Genomic DNA, 25,587 nt, shown 5'->3' with positions numbered 1-25,587 from the left:
ATATTTTTTGATCAAATTTTGCCAAAAATTGTCCATGTAAGTCCTCATTAGTATAGTGGTGAGTATCCACGCCTGTCACGTGGGAGACCGGGGTTCAATTCCCCGACTGGGAGTTTTGAACTTTTAATCTCTTTTATGTGTGCTGTTTCACGTTGTTTCATTGAGATAACAAAAATGCCTTATCCAAATTGAATCCAGGGTTTATGTCAACTTGAAAAAAATCTTGCATGTAAGTTTCATGGCCAGTGCTACAAGTACAGTTTGCGAGGTCCCCATGACCTGGCTTTAGGTATATTTATCAAAGTAATAAATAGTTATTCAATACACTGCTTGGTTAGAGCAGGAGAATAGACTTTAGAGTGCTATGCATTGCAAGAGTTAAATTATGTTGTCAAAATTACTGACTTTTCATTTGCCAAATAATAGGTTCAATATTTCTTTAGGGTTTTAAATTAGCTTGAAAAAATGTAGCATATAATCTCTTTGGCCAATGACATACACATTTCGATAGCTAACCATGACATGTTTTTTGGGTATATTTTTTGATCATATTTTGCCAAAAATTGACCAAGTAAGTCCTCGTTAGTATAGTGTAAAGTATCCCCGCCTGACCTGCGGGAGACCGGGGTTTGATTTCTCGACTGGGAGTTTTGAACTTTCAATCTCTTTTTTTGCATGCTGTTTCACTTTGTTTCATTGAGATAACAAAAATGCCTTATCTAAATTGAATCCAGGGTTTATGTCAACTTGAAAAAATCTTGCATGTAAGCTTCATGGCCAGTGCTACAAGTACAATTTGTGAGGTCACCATGACCTGGTTTTGGGTATATTTATCAAAGTAATAAATAGTGATTCAATACACTGCTTGGTTAGAGCAGGAGAAAAGACTTTAGAGTGCTATGCATTGCAAGAGTAAAATTATGTTGTCAATATTACTGACTTTTCATTTGCCAAATAATAGGTTAAATATTTCTTTAGGGTTTTAAATTAGCTTGAAAAAATGTAGCATATAATCTCTTTGGCCAATGGCATACACATTTCGATAGCTAACCATGACTTATTTTTTGGGTATATTTTTTTATCAAATTTTGCCAAAAATTGACCAAGTAAGTCCTCGTTAGTATAGTGGTGAGTATCCATGCCTGTCACGTGGGAGACCGGGGTTCAATTTCCCAATGGGGAGTTTTGAACTTTTAATCTCTTTTATGTGTGCTGTTTCACGTTGTTTCATTGAGATAACAAAAATGCCTTATCCAAATTGAATCCAGGGTTTATGTCAACTTGAAAAAAAGCTTGCATGTAAGCTTCATGGCCAGTGCTACAAGTACAGTTTGTGAGGTCCCCATGACCTGGCTTTAGGTATATTTATCAAAGTAATAAATAGTTATTCAATACACTGCTTGGTTAGAGCAGGAGAATAGACTTTAGAGTGCTATGCATTGCAAGAGTAAAATTATGTTGTCAAAATTACTGACTTTTCATTTGCCAAATAATAGGTTAAATATTTCTTTAGGGTTTTAAATTAGCTTGAAAAAATGAAGCATATAATCTCTTTGGCAAATGACATACACATTTCGATAACTAACCATGACATGTTTTTTGGGTATATTTTTTGATCATATATTGCCAAAAATTGACCAAGTAAGTCCTCGTTAGAGTAGTGTGAAGTATCCCCGCCTGACCTGCGGGAGACCGGGGTTTGATTTCTCAACGGGGAGTTTTGAACTTTCAATCTCTTTTTTTGCATGCTGTTTCACTTTGTTTCATTGAGATAACAAAAATGCCTTATCTAAATTGAATCCAGGGTTTATGTCAACTTGAAAAAATCTTGCATGTAAGCTTCATGGCCAGTGCTACAAGTACAATTTGTGAGGTCACCATGAACTGGTTTTGGGTATATTTATCAAAGTAATAAATAGTGATTCAATACACTGCTTGGTTAGAGCAGGAGAAGAGACTTTAGAGTGCTATGCATTGCAAGAGTAAAATTATGTTGTCAATATTACTGACTTTTCATTTGCCAAATAATAGGTTAAATATTTCTTTAGGGTTTTAAATTAGCTTGAAAAAATGTAGCATATAATCTCTTTGGCCAATGACATACACATTTCGATAGCTAACCATGACTTGTTTTTTGGGTATATTTTTTGATCAAATTTTGCCAAAAATTGTCCATGTAAGTCCTCATTAGTATAGTGGTGAGTATCCACGCCTGTCACGTGGGAGACCGGGGTTCAATTTCCCGACTGGGAGTTTTGAACTTTTAATCTCTTTTATGTGTGTTGTTTCATTGAGATAACAAAAATGCCTTATCCAAATTGAATCCAGGGTTTATGTCAACTTGAAAAAAATCTTGCATGTAAGTTTCATGGCCAGTGCTACAAGTACAGTTTGCGAGGTCCCCATGACCTGGCTTTAGGTATATTTATCAAAGTAATAAATAGTTATTCAATACACTGCTTGGTTAGAGCAGGAGAATAGACTTTAGAGTGCTATGCATTGCAAGAGTTAAATTATGTTGTCAAAATTACTGACTTTTCATTTGCCAAATAATAGGTTCAATATTTCTTTAGGGTTTTAAATTAGCTTGAAAAAATGTAGCATATAATCTCTTTGGCCAATGACATACACATTTCGATAGCTAACCATGACATGTTTTTTGGGTATATTTTTTGATCATATTTTGCCAAAAATTGACCAAGTAAGTCCTCGTTAGTATAGTGTAAAGTATCCCCGCCTGACCTGCGGGAGACCGGGGTTTGATTTCTCGACTGGGAGTTTTGAACTTTCAATCTCTTTTTTTGCATGCTGTTTCACTTTGTTTCATTGAGATAACAAAAATGCCTTATCTAAATTGAATCCAGGGTTTATGTCAACTTGAAAAAATCTTGCATGTAAGCTTCATGGCCAGTGCTACAAGTACAATTTGTGAGGTCACCATGACCTGGTTTTGGGTATATTTATCAAAGTAATAAATAGTGATTCAATACACTGCTTGGTTAGAGCAGGAGAAAAGACTTTAGAGTGCTATGCATTGCAAGAGTAAAATTATGTTGTCAATATTACTGACTTTTCATTTTCCAAATAATAGGTTAAATATTTCTTTAGGGTTTTAAATTAGCTTGAAAAAATGTAGCATATAATCTCTTTGGCCAATGGCATACACATTTCGATAGCTAACCATGACTTATTTTTTGGGTATATTTTTTGATCAAATTTTGCCAAAAATTGACCAAGTAAGTCCTCGTTAGTATAGTGGTGAGTATCCATGCCTGTCACGTGGGAGACCGGGGTTCAATTTCCCAATGGGGAGTTTTGAACTTTTAATCTCTTTTATGTGTGCTGTTTCACGTTGTTTCATTGAGATAACAAAAATGCCTTATCCAAATTGAATCCAGGGTTTATGTCAACTTGAAAAAAAGCTTGCATGTAAGCTTCATGGCCAGTGCTACAAGTACAGTTTGTGAGGTCCCCATGACCTGGCTTTAGGTATATTTATCAAAGTAATAAATAGTTATTCAATACACTGCTTGGTTAGAGCAGGAGAATAGACTTTAGAGTGCTATGCATTGCAAGAGTAAAATTATGTTGTCAAAATTACTGACTTTTCATTTGCCAAATAATAGGTTAAATATTTCTTTAGGGTTTTAAATTAGCTTGAAAAAATGAAGCATATAATCTCTTTGGCAAATGACATACACATTTCGATAACTAACCATGACATGTTTTTTGGGTATATTTTTTGATCATATTTTGCCAAAAATTGACCAAGTAAGTCCTCGTTAGAGTAGTGTGAAGTATCCCCGCCTGACCTGCGGGAGACCGGGGTTTGATTTCTCAACGGGGAGTTTTGAACTTTCAATCTCTTTTTTTGCATGCTGTTTCACTTTGTTTCATTGAGATAACAAAAATGCCTTATCTAAATTGAATCCAGGGTTTATGTCAACTTGAAAAAATCTTGCATGTAAGCTTCATGGCCAGTGCTACAAGTACAATTTGTGAGGTCACCATGAACTGGTTTTGGGTATATTTATCAAAGTAATAAATAGTGATTCAATACACTGCTTGGTTAGAGCAGGAGAAGAGACTTTAGAGTGCTATGCATTGCAAGAGTAAAATTATGTTGTCAATATTACTGACTTTTCATTAGCCAAATAATAGGTTAAATATTTCTTTAGGGTTTTAAATTAGCTTGAAAAAATTTAGCATATAATCTCTTTGGCCAATGACATACAAATTTCGATAGCTAACCATGACATGTTTTTTGGGTATATTTTTTGATCATATTTTGCCAAAAATTGACCAAGTAAGTCCTCGTTAGTATAGTGTAAAGTATCCCCGCCTGACCTGCGGGAGACCGGTGTTTGTTTTCTCGACTGGGAGTTTTGAACTTTCAATCTCTTTTTTTGCATGCTGTTTCACTTTGTTTCATTGAGATAACAAAAATGCCTTATCTAAATTGAATCCAGTGTTTATGTCAACTTGAAAAAATCTTGCATGTAAGCTTCATGGCCAGTGCTACAAGTATAATTTGTGAGGTCACCATGACCTGGTTTTGGGTAGATTTATCAAAGTAATAAATAGTGATTCAATACACTGCTTGGTTAGAGCAGGAGAAAAGACTTTAGAGTGCTATGCATTGCAAGGGTAAAATTATGTTGGCAATATTACTGACTTTTCTTTTTCCAAATAATAGGTTAAATATTTCTTTAGGGTTTTAAATTAGCTTTAAAAAATGTAGCATATAATCTCTTTGGCCAATGACATACACATTTCGATAGCTAACCATGACTTGTTTTTTGGGTATATTTTTTGATCAAATTTTGCCAAAAATTGACCAAATAAGTCCTCATTAGTATAGTGGTGAGTATCCCCGCCTGTCACGCAGGAGACCAGGGTTCAATTCCCCGACGGGGAGTTTTGAACTTTTAATCTCTTTTCTGTGTGCTGTTTCACGTTGTTTCATTGAGATAACAAAAATGCCTTATCCAAATTGATTCCAGCTTTTATGTCAACTTGAAAAAAATCTTGCATGTAAGTTTCATGGCCAGTGCTACAAGTACAGTTTGCGAGGTCCCCATGACCTGGCTTTAGGTATATTTATCAAAGTAATAAATAGTGATTCAATACACTGCATAGTTAGAGCAGGAGAATAGACTTTAGAGTGCTATGCATTGCAAGAGTAAAATTATGTTGTCAAAATTACTGACTTTTCATTTGCCAAATAATAGGTTCAATATTTCTTTAGGGTTTTAAATTAGCTTGAAAAAATGTAGCATATAATCTCTTTGGCCAATGGCATACACATTTCGATAGCTAACCATGACTTATTTTTTGGGTATATTTTTTGATCAAATTTTGCCAAAAATTGACCAAGTAAGTCCTCGTTAGTATAGTGGTGAGTATCCATGCCTGTCACGTGGGAGACCGGGGTTCAATTTCCCAATGGGGAGTTTTGAACTTTTAATCTCTTTTATGTGTGCTGTTTCACGTTGTTTCATTGAGATAACAAAAATGCCTTATCCAAATTGAATCCAGGGTTTATGTCAACTTGAAAAAAAGCTTGCATGTAAGCTTCATGGCCAGTGCTACAAGTACAGTTTGTGAGGTCCCCATGACCTGGCTTTAGGTATATTTATCAAAGTAATAAATAGTTATTCAATACACTGCTTGGTTAGAGCAGGAGAATAGACTTTAGAGTGCTATGCATTGCAAGAGTAAAATTATGTTGTCAAAATTACTGACGTTTCATTTGCCAAATAATAGGTTAAATATTTCTTTAGGGTTTTAAATTAGCTTGAAAAAATGAAGCATATAATCTCTTTGGCAAATGACATACACATTTCGATAACTAACCATGACATGTTTTTTGGGTATATTTTTTGATCATATTTTTCCAAAAATTGACCAAGTAAGTCCTCGTTAGAGTAGTGTGAAGTATCCCCACCTGACCTGCGGGAGACCGGGGTTTGATTTCTCGATGGGGAGTTTTGAACTTTCAATCTCTTTTTTTGCATGCTGTTTCACTTTGTTTCATTGAGATAACAAAAATGCCTTATCTAAATTGAATCCAGGGTTTATGTCAACTTGAAAAAATCTTGCATGTAAGCTTCATGGCCAGTGCTACAAGTACAATTTGTGAGGTCACCATGAACTGGTTTTGGGTATATTTATCAAAGTAATAAATAGTGATTCAATACACTGCTTGGTTAGAGCAGGAGAAGAGACTTTAGAGTGCTATGCATTGCAAGAGTAAAATTATGTTGTCAATATTTCTGACTTTTCATTTGCCAAATAATAGGTTAAATATTTCTTTAGGGTTTTAAATTAGCTTGAAAAAATTTAGCATATAATCTCTTTGGCCAATGACATACAAATTTCGATAGCTAACCATGACATGTTTTTTGGGTATATTTTTTGATCATATTTTGCCAAAAATTGACCAAGTAAGTCCTCGTTAGTATAGTGTAAAGTATCCACGCCTGACCTGCGGGAGACCGGTGTTTGTTTTCTCGACTGGGAGTTTTGAACTTTCAATCTCTTTTTTTGCATGCTGTTTCACTTTGTTTCATTGAGATAACAAAAATGCCTTATCTAAATTGAATCCAGTGTTTATGTCAACTTGAAAAAATCTTGCATGTAAGCTTCATGGCCAGTGCTACAAGTATAATTTGTGAGGTCACCATGACCTGGTTTTGGGTATATTTATCAAAGTAATAAATAGTGATTCAATACACTGCTTGGTTAGAGCAGGAGAAAAGACTTTAGAGTGCTATGCATTGCAAGGGTAAAATTATGTTGGCAATATTACTGACTTTTCTTTTTCCAAATAATAGGTTAAATATTTCTTTAGGGTTTTAAATTAGCTTTAAAAAATGTAGCATATAATCTCTTTGGCCAATGACATACACATTTCGATAGCTAACCATGACATGTTTTTTGGGTATATTTTTTGATCAAATTTTGCCAAAAATTGACCAAATAAGTCCTCATTAGTATAGTGGTGAGTATCCCCGCCTGTCACGCAGGAGACCAGGGTTCAATTCCCCGATGGGGAGTTTTGAACTTTTAATCTCTTTTCTGTGTGCTGTTTCACGTTGTTTCATTGAGATAACAAAAATGCCTTATCCAAATTGATTCCAGCTTTTATGTCAACTTGAAAAAAATCTTGCATGTAAGCTTCATGGCCAGTGCTACAAGTAGAATTTACGAGGTCCCCATGACCTGGCTTTAGGTATATTTATCAAAGTAATAAATAGTGATTCAATACACTGCATAGTTAGAGCAGGAGAAAAGACTTTAGAGTGCTATGCATTGCAAGAGTAAAATTATGTTGTCAAAATTACTGACTTTTCATTTGCCAAATAATAGGTTCAATATTTCTTTAGGGTTTTAAATTAGCTTGAAAAAATGTAGCATATAATCTCTTTGGCCAATGACATACACATTTCGATAGCTAACCATGACATGTTTTTTGGGTATATTTTTTGATCATATTTTGCCAAAAATTGACCAAGTAAGTCCTCGTTAGTATAGTGTGAAGTTTGCCCGCCTGACCTGCGGGAGACCGGGGTTTGATTTCTCGACTGGGAGTTTTGAACTTTCAATCTCTTTTTTTGCATGCTGTTTCACTTTGTTTCATTGAGATAACAAAAATGCCTTATCTAAATTGAATCCAGGGATTATGTCAACTTGAAAAAAATCTTGCATGTAAGCTTCATGGCCAGTGCTACAAGTAGAATTTACGAGGTCCCCATGACCTGGTTTTGAGTATATTTATCAAAGTAATAAATAGTGATTCAATACACTGCTTGGTTAGAGCAGGAGAAAAGACTTTAGAGTGCTATGCATTGCAAGAGTAAAATTATGTTGTCAATATTACTGACTTTTCATTTGCCAAATAATAGGTTAAATATTTATTTAGGGTTTTAAATTAGCTTGAAAAAATGTAGCATATAATCTCTTTGGCCAATGACATACACATTTCGATAGCTAACCATGACTTGTTTTTTGGGTATATTTTTTGATCAAATTTTGCCAAAAATTGTCCATGTAAGTCCTCATTAGTATAGTGGTGAGTATCCACGCCTGTCACGTGGGAGACCGGGGTTCAATTCCCCGACTGGGAGTTTTGAAGTTTTAATCTCTTTTATGTGTGCTGTTACACGTTGTTTCATTGAGATAACAAAAATGCCTATTCCAAATTGAATCCAGGGTTTATGTCAACTTGAAAAAAATCTTGCATGTAAGTTTCATGGCCAGTGCTACAAGTACAGTTTGCGAGGTCCCCATGACCTGGTTTTGGGTATATTTATCAAAGTAATAAATAGTGATTCAATACACTGCTTGGTTAGAGCAGGAGAAAAGACTTTAGAGTGCTATGCATTGCAAGAGTAAAATTATGTTGTCAATATTACTGACTTTTCATTTGCCAAATAATAGGTTAAATATTTCTTTAGGGTTTTAAATTAGCTTGAAAAAATGTAGCATATAATCTCTTTGGCCAATGACATACAAATTTCGATAGCTAACCATGACATGTTTTTTGGGAATATTTTTTGATATTATTTTGCCAAAAGTTGACCAAGTAAGTCCTCGTTAGTATAGTGTGAAGTGTTTCCGCCTGTCATGCGGGAGGCTGGGGTTCAATTCCCCGACGGGGAGTTTTGAACTTTTAATCTATTTTTTTTGCATGCTGTTTCACTGTGTTTCATTGAGATAACAAAAATGCCTTATCTAAATTGAATCCAGGGATTATGTCAAATTGAAAAAAATCTTGCATGTAAGCTTCATGGCCAGTGCTACAAGTAGAATTTACGAGGTCCCCATGACCTGGTTTTGGGTATATTTATCAAAGTAATAAATAGTGATTCAATACACTGCTTGGTTAGAGCAGGAGAAAAGACTTTAGAGTGCTATGCATTGCAAGAGTAAAATTATGTTGTCAATATTACTGACTTTTCATTTTCCAAATAATAGGTTAAATATTTCTTTAGGGTTTTAAATTAGCTTGAAAAAATTTAGCATATAATCTCTTTGGCCAATGACATACAAATTTCGATAGCTAACCATGACATGTTTTTTGGGTATATTTTTTGATCATATTTTGCCAAAAATTGACCAAGTAAGTCCTCGTTAGTATAGTGTAAAGTATCCCCGCCTGACCTGCGGGAGACCGGTGTTTGTTTTCTCGACTGGGAGTTTTGAACTTTCAATCTCTTTTTTTGCATGCTGTTTCACTTTGTTTCATTGAGATAACAAAAATGCCTTATCTAAATTGAATCCAGTGTTTATGTCAACTTGAAAAAATCTTGCATGTAAGCTTCATGGCCAGTGCTACAAGTACAATTTGTGAGGTCACCATGACCTGGTTTTGGGTATATTTATCAAAGTAATAAATAGTGATTCAATACACTGCTTGGTTAGAGCAGGAGAAAACACTTTAGAGTGCTATGCATTGCAAGGGTAAAATTATGTTGGCAATATTACTGACTTTTCTTTTTCCAAATAATAGGTTAAATATTTCTTTAGGATTTTAAATTAGCTTGAAAAAATGTAGCATATAATCTCTTTGGCCAATGACATACACATTTCGATAGCTAACCATGACATGTTTTTTTGGTATATTTTTTGAGAAAATTTTGCCAAAAATAGACCAAGTAAGTCCTCGTTAGTATAGTGGTGAGTAACCCCGCCTGTCACGCAGGAGACCGGGGTTCAATTTCCCGATGGGGAGTTTTGAACTTTTATTCTCTTTTCTGTGTGCTGTTTCACGTTGTTTCATTGAGATAACAAAAATGCCTTATCCAAATTGAATCCAGGGTTTATGTCAACTTGAAAAAAATCTTGCATGTAAGTTTCATGGCCAGTGCTACAAGTACAGTTTGCGAGGTCCCCATGACCTGGCTTTAGGTATATTTATCAAAGTAATAAATAGTTATTCAATACACTGCTTGGTTAGAGCAGGAGAATAGACTTTAGAGTGCTATGCATTGCAAGAGTAAAATTATGTTGTCAAAATTACTGACTTTTCATTTGCCAAATAATAGGTTCAATATTTCTTTAGGGTTTTAAATTAGCTTGAAAAAATGTAGCATATAATCTCTTTGGCCAATGACATACACATTTCGATAGCTAACCATGACATGTTTTTTGGGTATATTTTTTGATCATATTTTGCCAAAAATTGACCAAGTAAGTCCTTGTTAGTATAGTGTGAAGTATGCCCGCCTGACCTGCGGGAGACCGGGGTTTGATTTCTCGACTGGGAGTTTTGAACTTTCAATCTCTTTTTTTGCATGCTGTTTCACTTTGTTTCATTGAGATAACAAAAATGCCTTATCTAAATTGAATCCAGGGATTATGTCAACTTGAAAAAAATCTTGCATGTAAGCTTCATGGCCAGTGCTACAAGTAGAATTTACGAGGTCCCCATGACCTGGTTTTGTGTATATTTATCAAAGTAATAAATAGTGATTCAATACACTGCTTGGTTAGAGCAGGAGAAAAGACTTTAGAGTGCTATGCATTGCAAGAGTAAAAATATGTTGTCAATATTACTGACTTTTCATTTGCCAAATAATAGGTTAAATATTTCTTTAGGGTTTTAAATTAGCTTTAAAAAATGTAGCATATAATCTCTTTGGCCAATGACATACACATTTCGATAGCTAACCATGACATGTTTTTTGGGTATATTTTTTGATCATATTTTGCCAAAAATTGACCAAGTAAGTCCTTGTTAGTATAGTGTGAAGTATGCCCGCCTGACCTGCGGGAGACCGGGGTTTGATTTCTTGACTGGGAGTTTTGAACTTTCAATCTCTTTTTTTGCATGCTGTTTCACTGTGTTTCATTGAGATAACAAAAATGCCTTATCTAAATTGAATCCAGGGATTATGTCAAATTGAAAAAAATCTTGCATGTAAGCTTCATGGCCAGTGCTACAAGTAGAATTTACGAGGTCCCCATGACCTGGTTTTGGGTATATTTATCAAAGTAATAAATAGTGATTCAATACACTGCTTGGTTAGAGCAGGAGAAAAGACTTTAGAGTGCTATGCTTTGCAAGAGTAAAATTATGTTGTCAATATTACTGACTTTTCATTTTCCAAATAATAGGTTAAATATTTCTTTAGGGTTTTAAATTAGCTTGAAAAAATTTAGCATATAATCTCTTTGGCCAATGACATACAAATTTCGATAGCTAACCATGACATGTTTTTTGGGTATATTTTTTGATCATATTTTGCCAAAAATTGACCAAGTAAGTCCTCGTTAGTATAGTGTAAAGTATCCCCGCCTGACCTGCGGGAGACCGGTGTTTGTTTTCTCGACTGGGAGTTTTGAACTTTCAATCTCTTTTTTTGCATGCTGTTTCACTTTGTTTCATTGAGATAACAAAAATGCCTTATCTAAATTGAATCCAGTGTTTATGTCAACTTGAAAAAATCTTGCATGTAAGCTTCATGGCCAGTGCTACAAGTACAATTTGTGAGGTCACCATGACCTGGTTTTGGGTATATTTATCAAAGTAATAAATAGTGATTCAATACACTGCTTGGTTAGAGCAGGAGAAAAGACTTTAGAGTGCTATGCATTGCAAGAGTATAAATATGTTGTCAATATTACTGACTTTTCATTTGCCAAATAATAGGTTAAATATTTCTTTAGGGTTTTAAATTAGCTTTAAAAAATGTAGCATATAATCTCTTTGGCCAATGACATACACATTTCGATAGCTAACCATGACATGTTTTTTGGGTATATTTTTTGATCAAATTTTGCCAAAAATTGACCAAATAAGTCCTCATTAGTATAGTGGTGAGTATCCACGCCTGTCACGTGGGAGACCGGGGTTCAATTCCCCGACTGGGAGTTTTGAAGTTTTAATCTCTTTTATGTGTGCTGTTACACGTTATTTCATTGAGATAACAAAAATGCCTATTCCAAATTGAATCCAGGGTTTATGTCAACTTGAAAAAAATCTTGCATGTAAGTTTCATGGCCAGTGCTACAAGTACAGTTTGCGAGGTCCCCATGACCTGGTTTTGGGTATATTTATCAAAGTAATAAATAGTGATTCAATACACTGCTTGGTTAGAGCAGGAGAAAAGACTTTAGAGTGCTATGCATTGCAAGAGTAAAATTATGTTGTCAATATTACTGACTTTTCATTTGCCAAATAATAGGTTAAATATTTCTTTAGGGTTTTAAATTAGCTTGAAAAAATGTAGCATATAATCTCTTTGGCCAATGACATACAAATTTCGATAGCTAACCATGACATGTTTTTTGGGAATATTTTTTGATATTATTTTGCCAAAAGTTGACCAAGTAAGTCCTCGTTAGTATAGTGTGAAGTGTTTCCGCCTGTCATGCGGGAGGCTGGGGTTCAATTCCCCGACGGGGAGTTTTGAACTTTTAATCTATTTTTTTTGCATGCTGTTTCACTGTGTTTCATTGAGATAACAAAAATGCCTTATCTAAATTGAATCCAGGGATTATGTCAAATTGAAAAAAATCTTGCATGTAAGCTTCATGGCCAGTGCTACAAGTAGAATTTACGAGGTCCCCATGACCTGGTTTTGGGTATATTTATCAAAGTAATAAATAGTGATTCAATACACTGCTTGGTTAGAGCAGGAGAAAAGACTTTAGAGTGCTATGCATTGCAAGAGTAAAATTATGTTGTCAATATTACTGACTTTTCATTTTCCAAATAATAGGTTAAATATTTCTTTAGGGTTTTAAATTAGCTTGAAAAAGTTTAGCATATAATCTCTTTGGCCAATGACATACAAATTTCGATAGCTAACCATGACATGTTTTTTGGGTATATTTTTTGATCATATTTTGCCAAAAATTGACCAAGTAAGTCCTCGTTAGTATAGTGTAAAGTATCCCCGCCTGACCTGCGGGAGACCGGTGTTTGTTTTCTCGACTGGGAGTTTTGAACTTTCAATCTCTTTTTTTGCATGCTGTTTCACTTTGTTTCATTGAGATAACAAAAATGCCTTATCTAAATTGAATCCAGTGTTTATGTCAACTTGAAAAAATCTTGCATGTAAGCTTCATGGCCAGTGCTACAAGTACAATTTGTGAGGTCACCATGACCTGGTTTTGGGTATATTTATCAAAGTAATAAATAGTGATTCAATACACTGCTTGGTTAGAGCAGGAGAAAAGACTTTAGAGTGCTATGCATTGCAAGGGTAAAATTATGTTGGCAATATTACTGACTTTTCTTTTTCCAAATAATAGGTTAAATATTTCTTTAGGATTTTAAATTAGCTTGAAAAAATGTAGCATATAATCACTTTGGCCAATGACATACACATTTCGATAGCTAACCATGACATGTTTTTTTGGTATATTTTTTTACAAATTTTGCCAAAAAATGAACAGGTAAGTCCTTGTTAGTATAGTGGTGAGTATCCTCGCCTGTCACGCGGGAGACCGGGGTTCAATTCCCCGACAGGGAGTTTTGAACTTTTAATCTCTTTTCTGTGTGCTGTTTCACGTTGTTTTATTGAGATAACAAAAATGCCTTATCCAAATTGAATCCAGGGTTTAAGTCAACTTGAAAAAAATCTTGTATGTAAGTTTCATGGCCAGTGCTACAAGTACAGTTTGCGAGGTCCCCATGACCTGGCTTTAGGTATATTTATCAAAGTAATAAATAGTTATTCAATACACTGCTTGGTTAGAGCAGGAGAATAGACTTTAGAGTGCTATGCATTGCAAGAGTAAAATTATGTTGTCAAAATTACTGACTTTTCATTTGCCAAATAATAGGTTAAATATTTCTTTACGGTTTTAAATTAGCTTGATAAAATGTAGCATATAATCTCTTTGGCCAATGACATACACATTTCAATAGCTAACCATGACATGTTTTTTGTGTTTATTTTTTAATCATATTTGGCCAAAAATTGACCAAGTAAGTCCTCGTTAGTATAGTGTGAAGTATCCCAGCCTGACCTGCGGGAGATCGGGATTTGATTTCTCGACTGGGAGTTTTGAACTTTCAATCTCTTTTTTTGCATGCTGTTTCACTTTGTTTCATTGAGATAACAAAAATGCCTTATCTAAATGGAATCCAGGGTTTATGTCAACTTGAAAAAATCTTGCATGTAAGCTTCATGGCCAGTGCTACAAGTACAATTTGTGAGGTCACCATAACCTGGTTTTGGATATATTTATCAAAGTAATAAATAGTGATTCAATACACTGCTTGGTTAGAGCAGGAGAAAAGACTTTAGAGTGCTATGCATTGTAAGAGTAAAATTATGTTGTCAATATTTCTGACTTTTCATTTGCCAAATAATAGGTTAAATATTTCTTTAGGGTTTTAAATTAGCTTGAAAAAATGTAGCATATAATCTCTTTGGCCAATGACATACAAATTTCGATAGCTAACCATGACATGTTTTTTGGGTATATTTTTTGAGAAAATTTTGCCAAAAATAGACCAAGTAAGTCCTCGTTAGTATAGTGGTGAGTAACCCCGCCTGTCACGCAGGAGACCGGGGTTCAATTTCCCGACGGGGAGTTTTGAACTTTTATTCTCTTTTCTGTGTGCTGTTTCACGTTGTTTCATTGAGATAACAAAAATGCCTTATCCAAATTGAATCCAGGGTTTATGTCAACTTGAAAAAAATCTTGCATGTAAGTTTCATGGCCAGTGCTACAAGTACAGTTTGCGAGGTCCCCATGACCTGGCTTTAGGTATATTTATCAAAGTAATAAATAGTTATTCAATACACTGCTTGGTTAGAGCAGGAGAATAGACTTTAGAGTGCTATGCATTGCAAGAGTAAAATTATGTTGTCAAAATTACTGACTTTTCATTTGCCAAATAATAGGTTCAATATTTCTTTAGGGTTTTAAATTAGCTTGAAAAAATGTAGCATATAATCTCTTTGGCCAATGACATACACATTTCGATAGCTAACCATGACATGTTTTTTGGGTATATTTTTTGATCATATTTTGCCAAAAATTGACCAAGTAAGTCCTTGTTAGTATAGTGTGAAGTATGCCCGCCTGACCTGCGGGAGACCGGGGTTTGATTTCTTGACTGGGAGTTTTGAACTTTCAATCTCTTTTTTTGCATGCTGTTTCACTTTGCTTCATTGAGATAACAAAAATGCCTTATCTAAGTTGAATCCAGGGTTTATGTCAACTTGAAAAAATCTTGCATGTAAGCTTCATGGCCAGTGCTACAAGTACAGTTTGCGAGGTCCCCATGACCTGGCTTTAGGTATATTTATCAAAGTAATAAATAGTTATTCAATATACTGCTTGGTTAGAGCAGGAGAATCGACTTTAGAGTGCTATGCATTGCAAGAGTAAAATTATGGTGTCAAAATTACTGACTTTTCATTTGCCAAAAAATAGGTTAAATATTTCTTTAGGGTTTTAAATTAGATTGAAAAAATGTAGCATATAATCTCTTTGGCCAATGACATACAAATTTCGATAGCTAACCATGACATGTTTTTGGGTATATTTTTTGATCATATTTTGCCAAAATTTGAAAAGTGAGTCCTCGTTAGTATAGTGTGAAGTGTTTCCGCCTGTTATGCGGTAGGCTGGGGTTCAATTCCCCGACGGCGAGTTTTGAACTTTTAATCTCTTTTTTTGCATGCTGTTTCACTTTCTTTCATTGAGATAACAAAAATGCCTTATCCAAATTGAATCCAGGGTTAATGTCAACTTGAAAAAATCTTGCATGTAAGTTTCATGGCCAGTGCTACAAGTACAATTTGTGAAGTCACCATGACCTGGTTTTGGGTATATTTATCAAAGTAATAAATAGGGATTCAATACACTGCTTGGTTAGAGCAGGAGAAAAGACTTTAGAGTGCTATGCATTGCAAGAGTAAAATTATGGTGTCAAAATTACTGACTTTTCATTTGCCAAATAATAGGTTAAATATTTCTTTAGGGTTTTAAATTAGCTTGAAAAAATGTAGCATATAATCTCTTTGGCCAATGACATACAAATTTCGATAGCTAACCATGACATGTTTTTTGGGTATATTTTTTGATCATATTTTGCCAAAATTTGAAAAGTAAGTCCTCGTTAGTATAGTGTGAAGTGTTTCCGCCTGTTATGCGGTAGGCTGGGGTTCAATTCCCCGACGGGAGTTTTGAACTTTTAATCTCTTTTTTTGCATGCTGTTTCACTTTCTTTCATTGAGATAACAAAAATGCCTTATCTAAATTGAATCCAGGGATTATGTCAACTTGAAAAAAATCTTGCATGTAAGCTTCATGGCCAGTGCTACAAGTAGAATTTACGAGGTCCCCATGACCTGGTTTTGGGTATATTTATCAAAGTAATAAATAGTGATTCAATACACTGCTTGGTTAGAGCAGGAGAAAAGACTTTAGAGTGCTATGCATTGGAAGAGTAAAATTATGTTGTCAATATTACTAACTTTTCATTTTCCAAATAATAGGTTAAATATTTCTTTAGGGTTTTAAATTAGCTTGAAAAAATGTAGCATATAATCTCTTTGGCCAATGGCATACACATTTCGATAGCTAACCATGACATGTTTTTTGGGTATATTTTTTGATCAAATTTTGCCAAAAATTGACCAAGTAAGTCCTCGTTAGTATAGTGGTGAGTATCCCCGCCTGTCACGTGGGAGACTGGGGTTCAATTCCCCGACGGGGAGGTTTGAACTTTTCTGTGTGCTGTTTCACGTTGTTTCATTGAGATAACAAAAATGCCTTATCCAAATTGAATCCAGGGTTTATGTCAACTTGAAAAAAATCTTGCATGTAAGTTTCATGGCCAGTGCTACAAGTACAGTTTGCGAGGTCCCCATGACCTGGCTTTAGGTATATTTATCAAAGTAATAAATAGTTATTCTGTACACTGCTTGGTTAGAGCAGGAGAATAGACTTTAGAGTGCTATGCATTGCAAGAGTAAAATTATGTTGTCAAAATTACTGACTTTTCATTTGCCAAATAATAGGTTAAATATTTCTTTAGGGTTTTTTTTAATTAGCTTGAAAAAATGTAGCACATAATCTCTTTGGCCAATGACATACACATTTCGATAGCTAACCATGACATGTTTTTTGGGTATATTTTTTGATCATATTTTACCAAAAATTGACCAAGTAAGTCCTCGTTAGTATAGTGTGAAGTATCCCCGCCTGACATGCGTGAGACTGGGGTTTGATTTCTCGACTGGGAGTTTTGAACTTTTAATCTCTTTTTTTGCATGCTGTTTCACTTTGTTTCATTGAGATAACAAAAATGCCTTATCTAAATTGAATCCAGGGTTTATGTCAACTTGAAAAAATCTTGCATGTAAGCTTCATGGCCAGTGCTACAAGTACAATTTGTGAGGTCACCATGACCAGGTTTTGGGTATATTTATCAAAGTAATAAATAGTGATTCAATACACTGCTTGGTTAGTGCAGGAGAAAAGACTTTAGAGTGCTATGCATTGCAAGAGTAAAATTATGTTGTCAATATTACTGACTTTTCATTTTCCAAATAATAGGTTAAATATTTCTTTAGGGTTTTAAATTAGCTTGAAAAAATGTAGCATATAATCTCTTTGGCCAATGACATACAAATTTCGATAGCTAACCATGACATGTTTTTTGGGTATATTTATTGATCATATTTTGCCAAAATTTGAAAAGTTAGTCCTCGTTAGTATAGTGTGAAGTGTTTCCGCCTGTCATGCGGGAGGCTGGGGTTCAATTCCCCGACGGGGAGTTTTGAACTTTTAATCTCTTTTTTTGCATGCTGTTTCACTTTCTTTCTTTGAGATAACAAAAATGCCTTATCTAAATTGAATCCAGGGATTATGTCAACTTGAAAAAAATCTTGCATGTAAGCTTCATGGCCAGTGCTACAAGTAGAATTTACAAGGTCCCCATGACCTGGTTTTGGGTATATTTATCAAAGTAATAAATAGTGATTCAATACACTGCTTGGTTAGAGCAGGAGAAAAGACTTTAGAGTGCTATGCATTGCAAGAGTAAAATTATGTTGTCAATATTACTGACTTTTCATTTGCCAAATAATAGGTTAAATATTTCTTTAGGGTTTTAAATTAGCTTGAAAAAATGTAGCATATAATCTCTTTGGCCAGTGACATACAAATTTCGATAGCTAACCATGACATGTTTTTTTGGTATATTTTTTGATCATATTTTGCCAAAAATTGACCAAGCAAGTCCTCGTTAGTATAGTGTGAAGTGTCTCCGCCTGTCATGCGTGAGCTGGGGTTTAATTCCCCGATGGGGAGTTTTGAACTTTTAATCTCTTTTCTGTGTGCTGTTTCACGTTGTTTCATTGAGATAACAAAAATGCCTTATCCAAATTGAATCCAGGGTTTATGTCAACTTGAAAAAAATCTTGCATGTAAGTTTCGTGGCCAGTGCTACAAGTACAGTTTGCGAGGTCCCCATGACCTGGCTTTAGGTATATTTATCAAAGTAATAAATAGTTATTCTGTACACTGCTTGGTTAGAGCAGGAGAATAGACTTTAGAGTGCTATGCATTGCAAGAGTAAAATTATGTTGTCAAAATTACTGACTTTTCATTTGCCAAATAATAGGTTAAATATTTCTTTAGGGTTTTAAATTAGCTTGAAAAAATGTAGCACATAATCTCTTTGGCCAATGACATACACATTTCGATAGCTAACCATGACATGTTTTTTGGGTATATTTTTTGATCATATTTTACCAAAAATTGACCAAGTAAGTCCTCGTTAGTATAGTGTGAAGTATCCCCGCCTGACATGCGTGAGACTGGGGTTTGATTTCTCGACTGGGAGTTTTGAACTTTTAATCTCTTTTTTTGCATGCTGTTTCACTTTGTTTCATTGAGATAACAAAAATGCCTTATCTAAATTGAATCCAGGGTTTATGTCAACTTGAAAAAATCTTGCATGTAAGCTTCATGGCCAGTGCTACAAGTACAATTTGTGAGGTCACCATGACCAGGTTTTGGGTATATTTATCAAAGTAATAAATAGTGATTCAATACACTGCTTGGTTAGTGCAGGAGAAAAGACTTTAGAGTGCTATGCATTGCAAGAGTAAAATTATGTTGTCAATATTACTGACTTTTCATTTTCCAAATAATAGGTTAAATATTTCTTTAGGGTTTTAAATTAGCTTGAAAAAATGTAGCATATAATCTCTTTGGCCAATGACATACAAATTTCGATAGCTAACCATGACATGTTTTTTGGGTATATTTTTTGATCATATTTTGCCAAAATTTGAAAAGTTAGTCCTCGTTAGTATAGTGTGAAGTGTTTCCGCCTGTCATGCGGGAGGCTGGGGTTCAATTCCCCGACGGGGAGTTTTGAACTTTTAATCTCTTTTTTTGCATGCTGTTTCACTTTCTTTCTTTGAGATAACAAAAATGCCTTATCTAAATTGAATCCAGGGATTATGTCAACTTGAAAAAAATCTTGCATGTAAGCTTCATGGCCAGTGCTACAAGTAGAATTTACAAGGTCCCCATGACCTGGTTTTGGGTATATTTATCAAAGTAATAAATAGTGATTCAATACACTGCTTGGTTAGAGCAGGAGAAAAGACTTTAGAGTGCTATGCATTGCAAGAGTAAAATTATGTTGTCAATATTACTGACTTTTCATTTGCCAAATAATAGGTTAAATATTTCTTTAGGGTTTTAAATTAGCTTGAAAAAATGTAGCATATAATCTCTTTGGCCAGTGACATACAAATTTCGATAGCTAACCATGACATGTTTTTTTGGTATATTTTTTGATCATATTTTGCCAAAAATTGACCAAGCAAGTCCTCGTTAGTATTGTGTGAAGTGTCTCCGCCTGTCATGCGTGAGCTGGGGTTTAATTCCCCGATGGGGAGTTTTGAACTTTTAATCTCTTTTCTGTGTGCTGTTTCACGTTGTTTCATTGAGATAACAAAAATGCCTTATCCAAATTGAATCCAGGGTTTATGTCAACTTGAAAAAAATCTTGCATGTAAGTTTCGTGGCCAGTGCTACAAGTACAGTTTGCGAGGTCCACATGACCTGGCTTTAGGTATATTTATCAAAGTTATAGTTATTCAATACACTGCTTGGTTAGAGCAGGAGAATAGACTTTAGAGTGCTATGCATTGCAAGAGTAAAATTATGTTGTCAAAATTACTGACTTTTCATTTGCCAAATAATATTTTAAATATTTCTTTAGGGTTTTAAATTAGCTTGAAAAAATGTAGCATATAATCTCTTTGGCCAATGACATACACATTTCGATAGCTAACCATGACATGTTTTTTGGGTATATTTTTTGATCATATTTTACCAAAAATTGACCAAGTAAGTCCTCGTTAGTATAGTGTGAAGTATCCCCGCCTGACTAGCGGGAGACCGGGGTTTGATTTCTCGACTGGGAGTTTTGAACTTTTAATCTCTATTTTTGCATGCTGTTTCACTTTGTTTCATTGAGATAACAAAAATGCCTTATCTAAATTGAATCCAGGGATTAAGTCAACTTGAAAAAAATCTTGCATGTAAGCTTCATGGCCAGTGCTACAAGTAGAATTTACAAGGTCCCCATGACCTGGTTTTGGGTATATTTATCAAAGTAATAAATAGTTTTTCAATACACTGCTTGGTTAGAGCAGGAGAAAAGACTTTAGAGTGCTATGCATTGCAAGAGTAAAATTATGTTGTCAATATTACTGACTTTTCATTTGCCAAATAATAGGTTAAATATTTCTTTAGGGTTTTAAATTAGCTTGAAAAAATGTAGCATATAATCTCTTTGGCCAGTGACATACAAATTTCGATAGCTAACCATGATATGTTTTTTTGGTATATTTTTTGATCATATTTTGCCAAAAATTGACCAAGCAAGTCCTCGTTAGTATAGTGTGAAGTGTCTCCGCCTGTCATGCGGGAGCTGGGGTTTAATTCCCCGATGGGGAGTTTTGAACTTTTAATCTCTTTTTTTGCATGCTGTTTCACTTTGTTTCATTGAGATAACAAAAATGCCTTATCTAAATTGAATCCAGCGATTATGTCAACTTGAAAAAAATCTTGCATGTAAGCTTCATGGCCAGTGCTACAAGTAGAATTTACGAGGTCCCCATGACCTGGTTTTGGGTATATTTATCAAAGTAATAAATAGTAATTCAATACACTGCTTGGTTAGAGCAGGAGAAAAGACTTTAGAGTGCTATGCATTGGAAGAGTAAAGTTATGTTGTCAATATTACTAACTTTTCATTTTCCAAATAATAGGTTAAATATTTCTTTAGGGTTTTAAATTAGCTTGAAAAAATGTAGCATATAATCTCTTTGGCCAATGACATACACATTTCGATAGCTAACCATGACATGTTTTTTGGGTATATTTTTTGATCATATTTTACCAAAAATTGACCAAGTAAGTCCTCGTTAGTATAGTGTGAAGTATCCCCGCCTGAACAGCGGGAGACCGGGGTTTGATTTCTCGACTGGGAGTTTTGAACTTTTAATCTCTTTTTTTGCATGCTGTTTCACTTTGTTTCATTGAGATAACAAAAATGCCTTATCTAAATTGAATCCAGGGATTAAGTCAACTTGAAAAAAATCTTGCATGTAAGCTTCATGGCCAGTGCTACAAGTAGAATTTACGAGGTCCCCATGACCTGGTTTTGGGTATATTTATCAAAGTAATAAATAGTGATTCAATACACTGCTTGGTTAGAGCAGGAGAAAAGACTTTAGAGTGCTATGCATTGCAAGAGAAAAATTATGTTGTCAATATTACAGACTTTTCATTTTCCAAATAATAGGTTCAATATTTCTTTAGGGTTTTAAATTAGCTTGAAAAAATGTAGCATATAATCTCTTTGGCCAATGACATACACATTTCGATAGCTAACCATGACATGTTTTTTGGGTATATTTTTTGATCAAATTTTGGCAAAAATTGACCAAGTAAGTCCTCGTTAGTATAGTGGTGAGTATCCCCATCTGTCACGTGGGAGACCGGGCTTCAATTCCCCGATGGGGAGTTTTGAACTTTTAATCTCTTTTATGTGTGCTGTTTCACTTTGTTTCATTGAGATAACAAAAATGCCTTATCAAAATTGAATCCAGGGTTTATGTCAACTTGAAAAAATCTTGCATGTAAGCTTCATGGCCAGTGCTACAAGTACAATTTGTGAGGTCACCATGACCTGGTTTTGGGTATATTTATCAAAGTAATAAATAGTGATTCAATACACTGCTTGGTTAGATCAGGAGAAAAGACTTTAGAGTGCTATGCATTGCAAGAGTAAAATTATGTTGTCAATATTACTGACTTTTCATTTGCCAAATAATAGGTTAAATATTTCTTTAGGGTTTTAAATTAGCTTGAAAAAATGTAGCATATAATCTCTTTGGCCAATGACATACACATTTCGATAGCTAACCATGACATGTTTTATGGGAATATTTTTTGATCATATTTTGCCAAAAGTTGACCAAGTAAGTCCTCGTTAGTATAGTGTGAAGTGTCTCCGCCTGTCATGCGGGAGGCTGGGGTTCAATTCCCCAACTGAGAGTTTTGAACTTTTAATCTCTTTTTTGGCATTCTGTTTCACTTTGTTTCATTGAGATAACAAAAATGCGTTATCTAAATTGAATCCAGGGTTTATGTCAACTTGAAAAAATCTTGCATGTAAGCTTCATGGCCAGTGCTACAAGTACAATTTGTGAGGTCACCATGACTTGGTTTTGGGTATATTTATCAAAGTAATAAATAGTTATTCAATACACTCCTTGGTTAGAGCAGGAGAATAGACTTTAGAGTGCTATGCATTGCAAGAGTAAAATTATATTGTCAAAATTACTGACTTTTCATTTACCAAATAATAGGTTAAATATTTCTTTAGGGTTTTAAATTAGCTTGAAAAAATGTAGCATACAATCTCTTTGGCCAATGACATACACATTTCGATAGCTAACCATGACATGTTTTTTTGGTATATTTTTTGATCAAATTTTGCCAAAAAATGACCAAGTAAGTCCTCGTTAGTATAGTGGTGAGTATCCCCTCCTGTCAAGCGGGAGACCGGGATCCAATTCCCCGACGGGGAGTTTTGAACTTTTAATCTCTTTTCTGTGTGCTGTTTCACGATGTTTCATTGAGATAACAAAAACACCTTATCCAAATTGAATCCAAGGGTTTATGTCAACTTGAAAAAAATCTTGCATGTAAGTTTCATGGCCAGTGCTACAAGTACAGTTTGCGAGGTCCCCATGACCTGGCTTTAGGTATATTTATCAAAGTAATAAATAGTTATTCAATACACTGCTTGGTTAGAGAAGGATAATAGACTTTAGAGTGCTATGCATTGCAAGAGTAAAATTATGTTGTCAAAATTACTGACTTTTCATTTGCCAAATAATAGGTTAAATATTTCTTTAGGGTTTTAAATTAGCTTGAAAAAATGAAGCATATAATCTCTTTGGCCAATGACATACACATTTTGATAGCTAACCATGACATGTTTTTTGGGTATTTTTTTGGATCATATTTTGCCAAAAATTGACCAAGTAAGTCCTCGTTAGTATAGTGTGAAGTATCCCCGCCTGACCTGCGGGAGACCGGGGTTTGATTTCTCGACTGGGAGTTTTGAACTTTCAATCTCTTTTTTTGCATGCTGTTTCACTTTGCTTCATTGAGATAACAAAAATGCCTTATCTAAGTTGAATCCAGGGTTTATGTCAACTTGAAAAAATCTTGCATGTAAGCTTCATGGCCAGTGCTACAAGTACAGTTTGCGAGGTCCCCATGACCTGGCTTTAGGTATATTTATCAAAGTAATAAATAGTTATTCAATATACTGCTTGGTTAGAGCAGGAGAATCGACTTTAGAGTGCTATGCATTGCAAGAGTAAAATTATGGTGTCAAAATTACTGACTTTTCATTTGCCAAAAAATAGGTTAAATATTTCTTTAGGGTTTTAAATTAGATTGAAAAAATGTAGCATATAATCTCTTTGGCCAATGACATACAAATTTCGATAGCTAACCATGACATGTTTTTGGGTATATTTTTTGATCATATTTTGCCAAAATTTGAAAAGTGAGTCCTCGTTAGTATAGTGTGAAGTGTTTCCGCCTGTTATGCGGTAGGCTGGGGTTCAATTCCCCGACGGCGAGTTTTGAACTTTTAATCTCTTTTTTTGCATGCTGTTTCACTTTCTTTCATTGAGATAACAAAAATGCCTTATCCAAATTGAATCCAGGGTTTATGTCAACTTGAAAAAATCTTGCATGTAAGTTTCATGGCCAGTGCTACAAGTACAATTTGTGAAGTCACCATGACCTGGTTTTGGGTATATTTATCAAAGTAATAAATAGTGATTCAATACACTGCTTGGTTAGAGCAGGAGAAAAGACTTTAGAGTGCTATGCATTGCAAGAGTAAAATTATGGTGTCAAAATTACTGACTTTTCATTTGCCAAATAATAGGTTAAATATTTCTTTAGGGTTTTAAATTAGCTTGAAAAAATGTAGCATATAATCTCTTTGGCCAATGACATACAAATTTCGATAGCTAACCATGACATGTTTTTTGGGTATATTTTTTGATCATATTTTGCCAAAATTTGAAAAGTAAGTCCTCGTTAGTATAGTGTGAAGTGTTTCCGCCTGTTATGCGGTAGGCTGGGGTTCAATTCCCCGACGGGGAGTTTTGAACTTTTAATCTCTTTTTTTGCATGCTGTTTCACTTTCTTTCATTGAGATAACAAAAATGCCTTATCTAAATTGAATCCAGGGATTATGTCAACTTGAAAAAAAACTTGCATGTAAGCTTCATGGCCAGTGCTACAAGTAGAATTTACGAGGTCCCCATGACCTGGTTTTGGGTATATTTATCAAAGTAATAAATAGTGATTCAATACACTGCTTGGTTAGAGCAGGAGAAAATACTTTAGAGTGCTATGCATTGGAAGAGTAAAATTATGTTGTCAATATTACTAACTTTTCATTTTCCAAATAATAGGTTAAATATTTCTTTAGGGTTTTAAATTAGCTTGAAAAAATGTAGCATATAATCTCTTTGGCCAATGGCATACACATTTCGATAGCTAACCATGACATGTTTTTTGGGTATATTTTTTGATCAAATTTTGCCAAAAATTGACCAAGTAAGTCCTCGTTAGTATAGTGGTGAGTATCCCCGCCTGTCACGTGGGAGACCGGGGTTCAATTCCCCGACGGGGAGTTTTGAACTTTTCTGTGTGCTGTTTCACGTTGTTTCATTGAGATAACAAAAATGCCTTATCCAAATTGAATCCAGGGTTTATGTCAACTTGAAAAAAAACTTGCATGTAAGTTTCATGGCCAGTGCTACAAGTACAGTTTGCTAGGTCCCCATGACCTGGCTTTAGGTATATTTATCAAAGTAATAAATAGTTATTCTGTACACTGCTTGGTTAGAGCAGGAGAATAGACTTTAGAGTGCTATGCATTGCAAGAGTAAAATTATGTTGTCAAAATTACTGACTTTTCATTTGCCAAATAATAGGTTAAATATTTCTTTAGGGTTTTAAATTAGCTTGAAAAAATGTAGC

General features: G+C 34.6%; 2 non-coding genes across 2 annotated transcripts; both read left to right on the top strand.

Moving 5' to 3' along the window:
• The first annotated feature begins 13,412 nt into the window (after window positions 1–13,412).
• TRNAD-GUC (transfer RNA aspartic acid (anticodon GUC)) lies at window positions 13,413–13,484 on the top strand. Its single transcript has one exon. It is a non-coding gene; the product is annotated as a tRNA-Asp (tRNA).
• An 11,682-nt stretch (window positions 13,485–25,166) lies between these two features.
• TRNAD-GUC (transfer RNA aspartic acid (anticodon GUC)) lies at window positions 25,167–25,238 on the top strand. Its single transcript has one exon. It is a non-coding gene; the product is annotated as a tRNA-Asp (tRNA).
• Window positions 25,239–25,587: the final 349 nt, after the last annotated feature.

This window comes from Taudactylus pleione, unplaced genomic scaffold (assembly GCF_031769625.1).
Source record: "Taudactylus pleione unplaced genomic scaffold, aTauple2 ptg000117l, whole genome shotgun sequence".
NCBI lineage: Eukaryota > Metazoa > Chordata > Amphibia > Anura > Myobatrachidae > Taudactylus > Taudactylus pleione.
This window is presented reverse-complemented; position numbering and strand designations above follow the sequence as displayed.